Source organism: Ovis canadensis, chromosome 3 (assembly GCF_042477335.2).
Source record: "Ovis canadensis isolate MfBH-ARS-UI-01 breed Bighorn chromosome 3, ARS-UI_OviCan_v2, whole genome shotgun sequence".
Lineage (NCBI taxonomy): Eukaryota > Metazoa > Chordata > Mammalia > Artiodactyla > Bovidae > Ovis > Ovis canadensis.
In genome coordinates, this window is record NC_091247.1 from 210,054,580 (window position 1) to 210,067,541 (window position 12,962).

Consider the following 12,962-nt stretch of genomic DNA (forward strand, 5'->3'; position numbering starts at 1 on the left):
GTTGGAGAAGACTCTTGAGAGTCCCTTGGATTGCAAGGAGATCCAACCAGTCCATCCTAAAGAAAATCAGTTCTGATTATTCATTGGAAGGACTGATGCTGAAATTCCAATACTTTGGCCACCTGATGAGAAGAGCTGACTCTTTGGAAAAGACCCTGATGCTGGGAAAGATTGAAGTCAGGAGGAAAACGGGCCGACAGAGGATGAGATGGTTGGATGGCCTCACCGAGTCAATGGACATGAGTTTGAGTAAACTCTGGGAGTTGGTGATGGACAGGGAGGCCTGGCTTGCCGCAGTCCATGGGGTGGCAAAGAGTCAGATACGACTGAGTGACTGAATGGAACTTAACTGCAAAATCCCTTCATTCTTGCCAAATACTGCAGGTTAGAAGGTCTTTGTCACACTGACGGGGTGAGAATTATAAGTTCCAGGTCTGTTTCACATTGCATGTGTGTGTGTGTATGTTAGTCACTAAGTCTCATTTTTTGTAATCCCATGAACTCAATCCCACCAGGCTCCTCTGTCATGGGATTCTCCAGGCAAGAATACTGGAATGCGTTGTCAGTTCCTTCTCCAAGGGATCCTCTCAACCCAGGGATTGAACCCGTGTCTCCCAAACTGCAGGCAGATTCTTTATCATCTGAGCCAACACACTGAGGTGGAGGGAATTATATAGGGTATGACAATCAGGGAGCAGTAATCATGGGGAGCATGTTTTCAATTTTGGTGCATTCTAATTGATTAGAATTTTCTGTATCATGTTCTTGGTATTATATCTAAAAGGTCTAACTCAAGTTTACAAAAGTTCTCTGCTTTTTTTGCTAAAGGTTTTAGTTTGAGTATTTGTAGTTAGGTCTAAGATCAATTTAGACTTAATCTTTATGTGGTAAGAAATAATGGTATAAATTCATCTTTATGAATGTGGGTATCTAATGAAGTCCTAGCTTCATCTGTTGGAAAAATAAAGGCTATTTCTCCCTTGATTGCCTTGACACCTTTTTTGAAATCAATTGCTCATGAATGTAAATGTTAAGATGGATCTTCAATTGTGCTTAACTATTATATATGTCTGTCTTCATGAAAGTGCTACTCTATTTTCATTGATGCCATCTAGTGGTTAGCTTTGATATCAGGAACTGCAATCGTCTAATTATGTTCCTTTAAAAAAAAAAAAAAACTTCCTTGTCTCTTCTGGGAGCTTTGTATTTCCATATACATTTTAAGAATAGTTTTTCAGTTTTCTGCAAGGATTTGTGGGATTTGGTAGAGATTGTCATGAATATATAGATAATCTCTTGACTTGGAAAGAGTCTCCTCATTCCAGATTTTAGTTCAGTTGTTCTCTTTCCTTGCACAGCTCTCTTATCAATTTAAAATGTAATTTGGCAATTTATTCCCGTTATCCTGGTCATTGTAGGAGAAAATCTTGCCTTTTTGCACTTGCTCTCTTTAACTCATAAGCGGAAGTTCTAACAGGTTAACTGTGAAGTATCAAATGACACAGGATCAAATGAATAAGCAACAGTCTCTGGAAGAGGATATCATTATTATCTGCATTTTGACAGTAGTTTTAAAACAGAGTAAAAGATCAGAGATTGGTAGCAGGAAATCTGGATTTTCCATTCTGTCAGTCCAGCTCCAAGATCCTCTCCTTAAAAAGTTCTACTATAAAAAATGAAACAAGAGAATCCAAAAGTACACCTGATTTCAACATCTGTTCTTCTTAAAAAAGTTTCAGCAGTCAAAAATGAATTAAATGAGAAAACTAAGACTGAATATTCATATATGGAAAAGTTTTGAATGTGCAATGGATGAAGTGCCCAAGAAATATTGACAAAATTAATATATTTAAAAATTAATATTTAAATATTAACTAAATTAGATAGTTAATGAACTTTATTAAAGACCTAAGCATGAGAGTTATTTTTGACAGCTTTAAATGGTGGAAGGAAAGGCCTACTGGGAAAAGAGATTACAACTAGGTGACCTTCCTGCCAGGAGCCAGCGTGAGAAATCCCGCCCGTGGCAAAGGTCATGAGGAAGGAAGCCTGACAAAATGCAAAGGTGGGGATCAGGCTTCAGGGGTTCCCCCTGGAATTTCCTGAGCATCTAACCCCAAAATCAGAGTCTGCCTGCTTTACTATATTATGCCTTTCACCTACTCTTCTGACATTAACAGGGGGCTGTCCCCCCACCACCTTTTTTAAGAAAAAGTTAATTTAGGGCTTTTAGATAATAAGTCTCTTGGGCATAATAAGAGTGTTTCAATCCAAAAACCCCTCTGATGGCTCTCTAACTTGCCTTACCCGGACTTTTACAACTACGTATGTGGTTGTTTACAGGCCCCCAACTGTGAGAGGCACGGGAAGCCTAAAACATTAAGCCTTTCAAAGAGTTAAAAGTTATTAGAGTAGTGCTGGTGTAGGATTTCATTATTGGGCCAATGCTTGTTGCTAAGTTCCCATATCTCTTTTCCACTGTACACCTGGGAGCACATTTGTTAACATAGTTAGAATGTAAGAAAAAACAAATGTAGCCTTGAAACTAACCACATCAGACTTTTGAGCTAGTTGGTTCTTTCTTTGTTGTAACTGGCTGCACCTTTGCTTCCTGAAAATGTAACTGTTTGATACTTTCTGAGGCCGACATAGATTAGAAATATAAAGAAAAAACACTTCAAGGGAAAATAAGTTTTCTGGTTGAGCAGCCTTTATCAAAAGAGGGTCTTAAAATGTTCACAGGCCTCCAAGGCCAGAAGATAATGTACACAACCTCATTTGTGGGAAAGATATAAAAGTCCTTTTGAAAATAAAGTTATTGGGGCCTCTCTCACCAAAGCAGCTTGGTCTCCCCATGTCTTCTTTACTCTATTTTCTGGCTGAATGCCCATCTGGGGCATGGAGGCTCGCCATATCTACTTACTTGCCCTGGCTTCTAAGACCCACATGAGAGGTAGCCCAAGGGGGAACACCCTCCACTATTTAAACGGGCGCCAGTGGCCTAACGTAGATGGTGCAAACCTCTTGTCTCGAGGTTTTATTAGTTCTCCACGTAAACCAAGTTATTTAACATCTTTTCTCCATTAATTTTCCTACTACACTATTCTTTCCTTTCTCTTGCTGTTTGCCATTCATTTCCTGGCTCTAATGGGATCCATTCGGAGTTTTAAAAGGCAGCAAAAGGAACCTGTCTTTTTGTTCTTTGAGGTTCTTGGATTCCTCTGTCCTTCAAATGACTCATGTACCCTGTTTTGGGGAAACAGGAAGTTAACAAAAGCATTTCTGTCATTTCTTTGGCAGCTAAGGTGCTGACTGAGAGAAAAGAAATAGGTGGACATCATGTGTCTTCCAGCAAAAAAATAAGCTGATGGTGTTTGTAAAATTTTATACTTTCTGCTGCTGATTCTAATGTGACTATAACTGAGTAATTTCCAAAGGTTAACATGCAGTCTTTTACTCAAGCTTATAATGAAAAGTATATATGTGAGTGTTTATGAATGCTACAAAACTGATGATAAGATTATGCTACCACTAACCAATATTTTTCAGATAAACAATCTAGTTTTACAAAATGTATAATTTCAGGGTTATGAAACAATGTGTATTTCACATGTATATTCTATGCTATTGTCTTCAAATGAAGTATTTATAATCTGTATTTACATCTTTTTAAGAATTGAGCTTATCTAAGGACATTATTGCTATTTTCCATTGAAATTAGTATCACAATGTGCTTAGCAAAGACACCTACAATAAAATTCAAATGTAACAAATATTTTTAGATTAAAGTTTATATGTGTGTATAATTAACTGTACCAAAGAATATATGATTTTTACTAGTAGTCAAAAAACAGAAACAAATCAAATACTACAGTGAGGATGAAGAAGAAAAAATAATTATGATGTCTTCATAGCTGCTATATTTCACATGCAGTTAGGAAAATTATTTTTTAGAGGTGTCAAATTAAGAAGACCTCTTTTCAAGTTGTGTTCTGGTGTCAAATTACTCAGTTTTCAGGACTTCCCTAGTGGTCCAGTGGCTAAGACTCTGTGATCCCAAAGCAGAGGGCCTGGGTTCCATCCCTGATCAGTGAACTACATTTAGCCTGCCACAACTAAGAGCACTCAAGCGACAACTAAAGATTTCACATGGCTCAAGGAAGATCTGAAGATCCTGCATGCTGCAACTAACACCCAGTGAAGCCAAATGAATATTTTTAAAAAATTTCTCAGTTTTCCCCTAAACCAAAATTGGGCCTCTGAATTGTCAATCTTCTCCTCCATTTTGCTACCTAAAAATTCATTTTAAATTTCAGACAAAAGATTTAGGTCTTCCCAATCTTAAAAATACATTCAGTGTAAGAATAGTAAAAAAAATTATGATGCTTAATTCAATGATATTTCTACATGTATTAGAATGGTGTCTATGATGTCTATGTCATAATTATAGGATATGTCTTGAAGATCTGTTTTAATACAATCTTGTGGAAAATGATGACATAGAAAATGTGTTGACATATAGTAGGATTGCTAGCAAGTTTCACTATAGGAAATTTATAACCTTGTTCAACAACTGAATTTCTATGACTCTATTAATTCTTGGTATTAAGATATTATAACAACATTATCTAAATGTTAAGATAAATCATTTCCACGTCTGAATTACTCACTATTTTTAATCACCTGTCTGCTTAGTGGAACATAAGCCTTATCATGTGAGGATCATGCTTATCATGTTTTATGCTAACTTTCCAGTACATAAAAATCGGTCTACAGGAGAGTTTATATAAAAGATATTCTAATGATTAATTGGATTTAAAAAACTACATGAAAGCTGGAAATAAGTGAAAATGAAACTCTTCACAAAATCTGCAGGTCACATGGATTTCCTGGTTCTGTTTCCTCAACATTTAATTGCTTCTACACAAATCTACACAATCTCAATTCCAGTTTCTGCATTAGACAGAGCAGACAAATAGGTTCCAAAGCATTAAGTGACTCAAATTCAGTGTACATTTAATATTGTTCTTTAAGGGTATTGATATGTCTGAGCACACTTCTCTAGGTAGTTATCCAAGGAATTAGGCTGATCAGAAGTTGGTCATATTTAACATGTGGATTTGGATGATTGCATGGAGTTTTCTCCATTCAAGAAAGCTGGGAGAAAAAAAACATAGGGAGGGCAGTCCCTGAGGAGAGTATTGGGGATGGGCCTAAAATATTGCACAAATTTTTCACTTAAATAACATTGTTCAGGTTTTGATCACCTTGCCACAACCAAAGGTAAGGGAGGCTGGGAAATGTGCTCACTCTCTAGCCCAGAAATAAGAGAAGGACATGGAATTGAGGACATGGACGTGGGAGAGCCTTTAGTCACATTTCACTTGAAATAGCAACACATTACTGTAAAAGGAAAGAAGTTCCTCCCTTTAGAAGCATGGTGTATCTTCTTCATGTCATTTTGATAATATGCACACACCCTTACATCAGTCTTGAGTTTTTTTTCTATTTCTTCATAAATTCCAAAAGATTCAAGTTCACACTTCATATTTATATCTTCATAAAGTCATAGCTGACTCTGTACTATAGTACTTGTAGCCTCCTAATGTATATTTCCAGCCTAACTTGCTTACAGTTTTTAACTTAACTGCTATGATATTCTGTACTAATATTTCTAGCTATATTTCCTGGCACTTGGGTGTGCAATTTGAATTATGAATAACTTCCTTACATTATTTCTGTGTGTGTGTGTGTGTGTGTGTGTGTGTGTGTTAGTCACTCAGTTGTGTATGACTCTTTGTGACCCCATGGACTGTAGCCCGCCAGCCTCCTCTGTCAGTGGGACTTCCGAGGCAATAATATTGGAGTGGGTTGCCATTTCCTTCTCCAGGGGATCTTCTCAACCCAGGAATTGAATCCAGGTCTCCCACATTGCAGGTGGATTCTTTACTGTTTGAACCAACACATTATTTCTATAAATGAAATTAAATCAACAAAATACTTTATAGGTAGAAGGATCTTACTGATGAGTAACAAATAAAGGCTGAGTTATATAATATTTTCTAGCAATTACTATTCAAAATCTAAAATATTTGCATTCAAATATGCAGCTCACAGGGCTTCCCAGGTGGTGCTAGTGTTAAAGAACCCGTCTGCCAATGGAGGAGACATAAGAGATGTGGGTTCAGTCTCTGGGTCAGGAAGATCCTCTGGAGGAGAGCATGGCATCCCACTCCAGTATTCTTGCCTGGAGAATCCCATTACCAGAGGAACTTGGTGGGCCACAGTCCATTAGTTTGCAAAGAGTTGGACATGACTGAAGTGACTTAGCACGCACTCAGCACATGTGGCTCAGAGGAGACGAAAGTACAAATTAGTGGAAACCAGTTTGTTTTATTTTTACATGTTTACATACTGACTTCATCGTTTTAGTCATTTTCAGAAATGGGAAACTGCACTGGTGTCAAGGATAAGTGGACATCATTAATGTTTACTATAGAAATTATATTGTAACAGTGTAAGTCATAAGAAAGATATTCATGAAGCTTTGTATCTGTTACAGAATTATTTGGTTTAACACTGAAATTTCAGTATAAGTAAAATAAGCTACTCTTTTAGTGAAGATCTGAAACTATATCAAAGCAGAATTTTGGCTGTACTTTCTGAAATTATGATGAACATTTTAACGAAGGCATCACAAATGGATTTCAGTCTGCAGCTGTTTGATCATAAAGTTTTCAGTGAAGCACAATATCAAAATTTCATCAAAATGTGAACTGGAATTGAGGTCTCTTTCTGGCAGGGGCAACTCGTCTTAGGATTGCCGAGAAATGGGCTCACTGGATGGATAAACTGTAAACTGCAAGTGGATCAAGAATGAGAATGTCTCATCAGCGGATTTCATCCTTTTCTGCTCGGCTGTGGCCAGATTCATTCAACTGTGGGTAATTTACAGTGGGGCTTTTTCCACATGTGTATGCTACCAGAGTGGAGAAATAGCTCCAGAAAGAATGAAGAGGATGAGCCAAAGTGAAAACAATGCCCAGTTGTGGATGTGTCTGGTGATGAAACTAAAGTCCAGTGCTGTAAAGAACAAGATTATATAGGAACCTGGAATGTTAGGCCCATGAATCAAGGTAAATTGCAAGTGGTCAAACAGGAGATTGCAAGAGTGAACATCGACATTTTAGAAATCAGTGAACGAAAATGGACCAGAATGGGCAAATTTAATTCAGATGACCATTATATCTATTAATGTGGGTAAGAATTCCTTAGGAAAAATGAAGTAGCCTTCATAGTCAACAGAAGAGTCTGAAATGCAGTACTTGGGTGCAACCTCAAAAACAACAAAATGATCTGTTTCCAAGGCAACATTCAATAGCAGAGCAATCCAAGTCTATGACCCAACCATTAATGCTGAAGAAGCTGAAATTGAACGATTCTATGAAGACCTATGAGACCTTCTAGAACTAAACCCCTCAAAAGATATTGTTTTCATCATTGGGGACTAGAATGTAAAAGTAGGAAGTCAAAAGATACCTGGAGTAATGAGCAAGTTTGGACTTGGCGTACAAAATGAGGCAAGGCAAAGGCCAACGAGTTTTACAAAGAGAACCCATTGGTCATAGCAAACACCCTCTTCCAACAACACAAGAGATGACTCTACACATGGACATCACCAGATGATCAATACCAAAATCATATTGATTATATTCTTTGCAGCCAAAGATGGAGAAGCTCTATATGGTCAGCAAAAACAAGACCAGGAGCTGACTGTGGCTCAGACCATGAACTTCTTATTGCCAAATTCAGACTTAAATTGAAGAAAGTAGGGAAAACCACTAGGCCATTCAAGTATGACCTAAATCAAATCCCTTATGATTATAAAGGTGAAGTGACAAATAGATTCAAGGGATTAGATCTGATAGAGTGCCTGAAGAACAATGGACAGAAGTTCGTAACATTGTTCAGGAGTTCAGCTCAGTTCGTTCAGTCGCTCAGTCAAGTCCGACTCTTTGCAACCCCACGGACTTCAGCATGCCAGGCTTCCCTGTCCATCACCAAATTCCAGAGCTTGCTCAAAGCATTCTTTGTAGTCCAACTCTCACATCCATATATGACTACTGGAAAAACCACAGCTTTAACTAGATGGACCTTTGTCAGCAAAGTAATGTCTCTGTTTTTTAATATGCTGTCTAGGTTGGTCATAACTTTTCTTCCAAGGAGCAAGTGTCTGTTAACTTCATGGCTGCAGTTACCATCTGCAGTGACTTTGAAGCCCCAAAAAGCAAAGTCTGATACTGTTTCCACTGTTTCCCCAACTATTTGCCATGAAGTGATGGGACCAGATGCCATGATCTTAGTTTTCTGAATGTTGAGCTTTAAGCCAACGTTTTCACTCTCCTCTTTCACTTTCATCAAGAGGCTCTTTAGTTTTCTTTGCTTTCTGCCATAAGGGTAGTGTCATTTGCATATCTGAGGTTATTGATATTTCTCCTGGCAATCTTGATTCCAGCTTGTGCTTCTTCCAGCCCAGCATTTCTCATGATGTAGTCTGCATATAAATTCAATAAGCAGGGTGACCATATACAGACTTGACATACTCCTTTACCTATTTGGAACCAGTCTGTTGTTCCATGTCCCATTCTAACTGTTGCTTCTTGACCTGCATACAAATTTCTCAGAAAGCAGGTCAGGTAGTCTGATATTCCAATCTCTTGAAGAATTTTCCACAGTTTATTGTGATCCACACAGTCAAAGGCTTTGGAATAGTCAATAAAGCAGAAGTAGATGTTTTTCTGGAACTCTCCTGCTTTATTGATGGTCCAGAGGATGTTGACAATTTGATCTCTGGTTCCTCTGCATTTTCTAAATCCAGCTTGAACATCTGGAAGTTCATGGTTCATGTATTGTTGAAGCCTGGCTTGGGGAATCTTGAGCATTACTTTGCTAGTGTGGGAGATGAGTGCAGTTATAGTAATTTGAGCACTCTTTGGCATTGCCTTTCTTTGGGAACAAAATGAAAACCGACCTTTACCAGTCCTGTGTCCACTGCTGAGTTTTCCAAATTTGCTGGCATATTGAATGCAGCACTTTCACAGCATCATCTTTTAGAATTTTAAATAGCTACACTGGAATTCCATCATCTCCACTAGTTTTGTTCATAGTGATGTTTCCTAAGGCCCACTTGACTTCACATTCCAGGATGTCTGGCTCCAGGTCACACCATCGTGGTTATCTGGGTCATGAAGATCTTTTTTGTATAGTTCTTCTCTGTATTGTTGCCACCTCTTTTTAATATCTTCTGCTTCTGTTATGTCCATACCATTTCTATCCTTTATTGTGCCCATCTTTGCATGAAATGTTCTCTTGGTATCTCTAATTTTCTTGAAGATATCTTTAGTCTTTCCCATTCTATTGTCTTCCTCTATTTCTTTGCGTTTATCACTGAGGAAGGCTTTCTTATCTCTCCTGCTATTCTCTGGAACTCTGCATTCAAATGGATATATTTTTCCTTTTCTCTTTTGCCTTTTGCATCCTTTCTTTTCTCCATTATTTGTAAGGCCCCTTCAGAGAGCCAGTTTGCCTTTTTGCATTTCTTTTTCTTTTCTTTTCTTTTGCATTTCTTTTCTTGATCACTATCTCCTGTACAATGGCATGAACCTCCCTCCATAGTTCTTCAGGCACTCTGTCTACCTGATCTAATTCCTTGATTCTATTCTCACTTCCACTGTATAATTGTAAGGGATTTGATTTAGGTCATACCTGAATGGTCTAGTGGTTTTCCCTACTTTCTTCAAGTTAAGTCTGAATTCAGCAATAAAAAAATTCATTATCTGACTCACAGTCAGCTCCCGGTCTTGTTTTTGTATTGGTTATCAACAACCAATTTTTATTGTGTGTTGTTTTCCTGGGGTCCCCAAGAAAATCTTAGATGTTTTTGATAAGAAACTCATGAATTCTTTCTTTGTAAATCTGGCATGTGTATTGAGTTTTAAAATTTTACTCACCAACAACTAAATTTGTTGAACACAAACTATGGGGAGGTTAAATAGGGAAAAGTTGCAACACAATATGTTTTTATTTGCATGCTGGCAAATGAGAATTATTATTTTGTTTCAACATCAGGTGAGAGATAACCCGTCCCACAAATGTGAGTGCAAGGACACAGAGTGCATGAAGAGAAGTCAATATGAGCTGTTAAGTAAGTAAGTAAGTAAAGTCACTCAGTCGTGTTCGACTCTTTGTGATGCCATGGACTGCAGCCCATCAGGTTCCTCAGTCCGTGGGATTCTCCAGGCAAGAATACTGGAATGGGTTGCCGTTTCCTTCTCCAGAGGATCTTCCTGACCCAGGGATCAAACCCAGGTCTCCCGCATTTAAGGCAGATGCTTTAACCTCTGAGCCACCAGGGAAGCCCTATGAGCTGTTAGGTAATAGCAATTATTACATCAAGACAGTACTGAGCTCTTTCATTTACATATGCTGATACTTTCCTGCTTGCCATTGGTCACAGAAGTTAAAAGAAGCAAGAACTTCACTGCACATCTCCAAATCAGCTGCACAAAGAATTTAAGGTCAGAATATTGAAGGACTCATTACAGTGATATTAGACTTGGCTTTTTTTTTTTTCCTAGACATGATAACTCTACTATCAACCATTTTTTCCATCCTAGTAATAATACAATTTATTCTGAGAAATTTTGCCAATGGCTTTTTAGCCCTGGTGAGCTGCATTGACTGGGTTAAGAGACAAAAGATCTCCTCAACTGATGTGATTGTCACTGCTATGGCAGTCTCCAGAATTGTTTTGCTCTGTGTAATGTTAATACATTGGTATTATATTTTGCTTCATCCAGCTTTATATGGTTTTAAAATAAGAACTATTGTTCATGTTGCCTGGACAATAAGCAATCATTATAGCACCTGGCTTGCTACTAGCCTCAGTATATTTTATTTGTTGAAGATAGCCAATTTCTCCAGCCTAACTTTTCTTCACCTGAATTGAGAGTTAAAAGTGTAGTCCTCATGATGCTTCTGGGAACTTCATTCATTTTGGTTTTACAAGTTGTAGTTAAAAGTGTAAGTGGGACTATGCAGAGAAGTGAATTTGAAAGAAACTTCACACAGAAGACCAAACTGAGGGATATTTTATGGCTTTCACATGTGACCCTGCTCATTCTAGGAAACCTCACACCCTTTACTATGTCCTTAATATCTTTTCTGCTACCAATCTCTTCCCTGTGGAACATCTCAAGAAGATGCAGCTCAATGGCAAAGGATTCCAAGTTCCCAGGACCAAGATCCATACAAAAGCCATGCAAACTGTTATCTCCTTTCTCTTGCTATTTGCCTTTTACTTTCTGGTTCTAATCATATCAATCTGGAGTCCTAAAAAGTTGCATGAGGAACCGTTTCTCTTGCTTTTCCCAACAGTTGAAGTCATCTATCCTTCAGTCCACTCATTTATCCTGATTTGGGGAAACAGAAAGTTAACACAGGCCTTTCTATTGTTTCTGAGGCAGCTGGGGTGCTGGCTGAAAGACAGGAAATAGGTGGGCATCATGTGTCTTCTATCAAAAAATGAATGGATGGAGTCTGTCACGTTTTATACTTTCTACTCCTTTCTTAATTCTGTATGTCATTGAGTAATACCCACAGGTTTACCTAGAAAAGTTTTTCACCAAAGCTTATCACAAAGAGTGTATTTGGATGTGTGTTTAAGAAAAATGGTGTTTACTTTACCATTAACTAAGATTTTTCATGTAAGCAATATAATTTTACAAAATATTATGCAGTTGATCAGGATGATGAAGCAGTGTTTTTCACATACATCCATTGTTTGGATGGTAACGACTCTGATTTTAAATTACACACTGAGGGGGTATGGATGTCAGATTTGGACTATAAAGTAAGCTGAGCACTGAAGAATTGATGCTTCTGAACTGTGGTGTTGGAGAAGATTCCTGAGATTCCCTTGGACTTCAAGGAGATCCAACCAGTCCATCCTAAAGGAAATCAACCCTGAATATTCACTGGAAGGACTGACGCTGAAGCTGAAACTCTAATACTTTGGCCACCTGATGGGAAGAGCCGACTCATTTGAAAAGACCCTGATGCTGGGAAAGATTGAAGGCAGGAGGAGAAGGGGATAACAGAAGATGAGATCGTTGAATGGCATCACCAACTCGATGGACATGAGTTTGAGTAAGCTCTGGGAGTTGATGATGGACAGGGAAGCCTGGCGTGTGCAGTCCTTGGGGTCGCAAAGAGTCGGACATGACTGAGCAACTGAAGTGAACTGAACTGATGTATGTTTGGGATAGATATTATCTCATCATGGATTCTTACTTCATAGTCAATAGAAATTAGAAATGTTGTTAGGAAAGGAGAACCACCTTAAATTAAAAAATAATAAACATTTTGTGTATATTATATATGTGTGTAATAAATTTCAATGAAGAATATCAGATTTTTATAAGTAGGCTAAAACCTCAGAAAAAAATGAAGTCCTACCATAGGGGTGAGCTTCCCTGGTAGGTCAGACAGTAAAGAATCTGTCTGCAATGGAAAGAGACCCACGTTTGATCCCTGGGTCGGGAAAATCACCTGGAGAAGGAAACAGCAACCCACTCCAGTATTCTTGGCTGGAGAATTCCATGGACAGAGGATCCTGGCAGGCCCCAGCCCATGACTGAGTCAGACATGACTGAGTGACTAACACTTCCATGATAGGGGTGAAGAAGGAAAAAATAATCATCACTTGTTTTTAATGCTGTAGCGTTATCACACTCAGTTAGGAAAATCACTTGTTACAATTTTTGTATTATGATTAAAACTATATAATGAAATGTTAATACATGTAATATATAATAAAAATTTTGTACCTTAAAGAATTTTTGTACTGTGTATCAGGATACATATATAGGAATGTCGCTGTCATTATTCTGAGTAACTAGAAT

At 38.0% G+C, this 12,962-nt stretch overlaps 1 pseudogene; it reads left to right on the top strand.

Annotated features, from left to right (window-relative positions):
• The first annotated feature begins 10,639 nt into the window (after nucleotides 1-10,639).
• Nucleotides 10,640-11,555, top strand: LOC138438328 (taste receptor type 2 member 31-like; annotated as a pseudogene).
• Nucleotides 11,556-12,962: the final 1,407 nt, after the last annotated feature.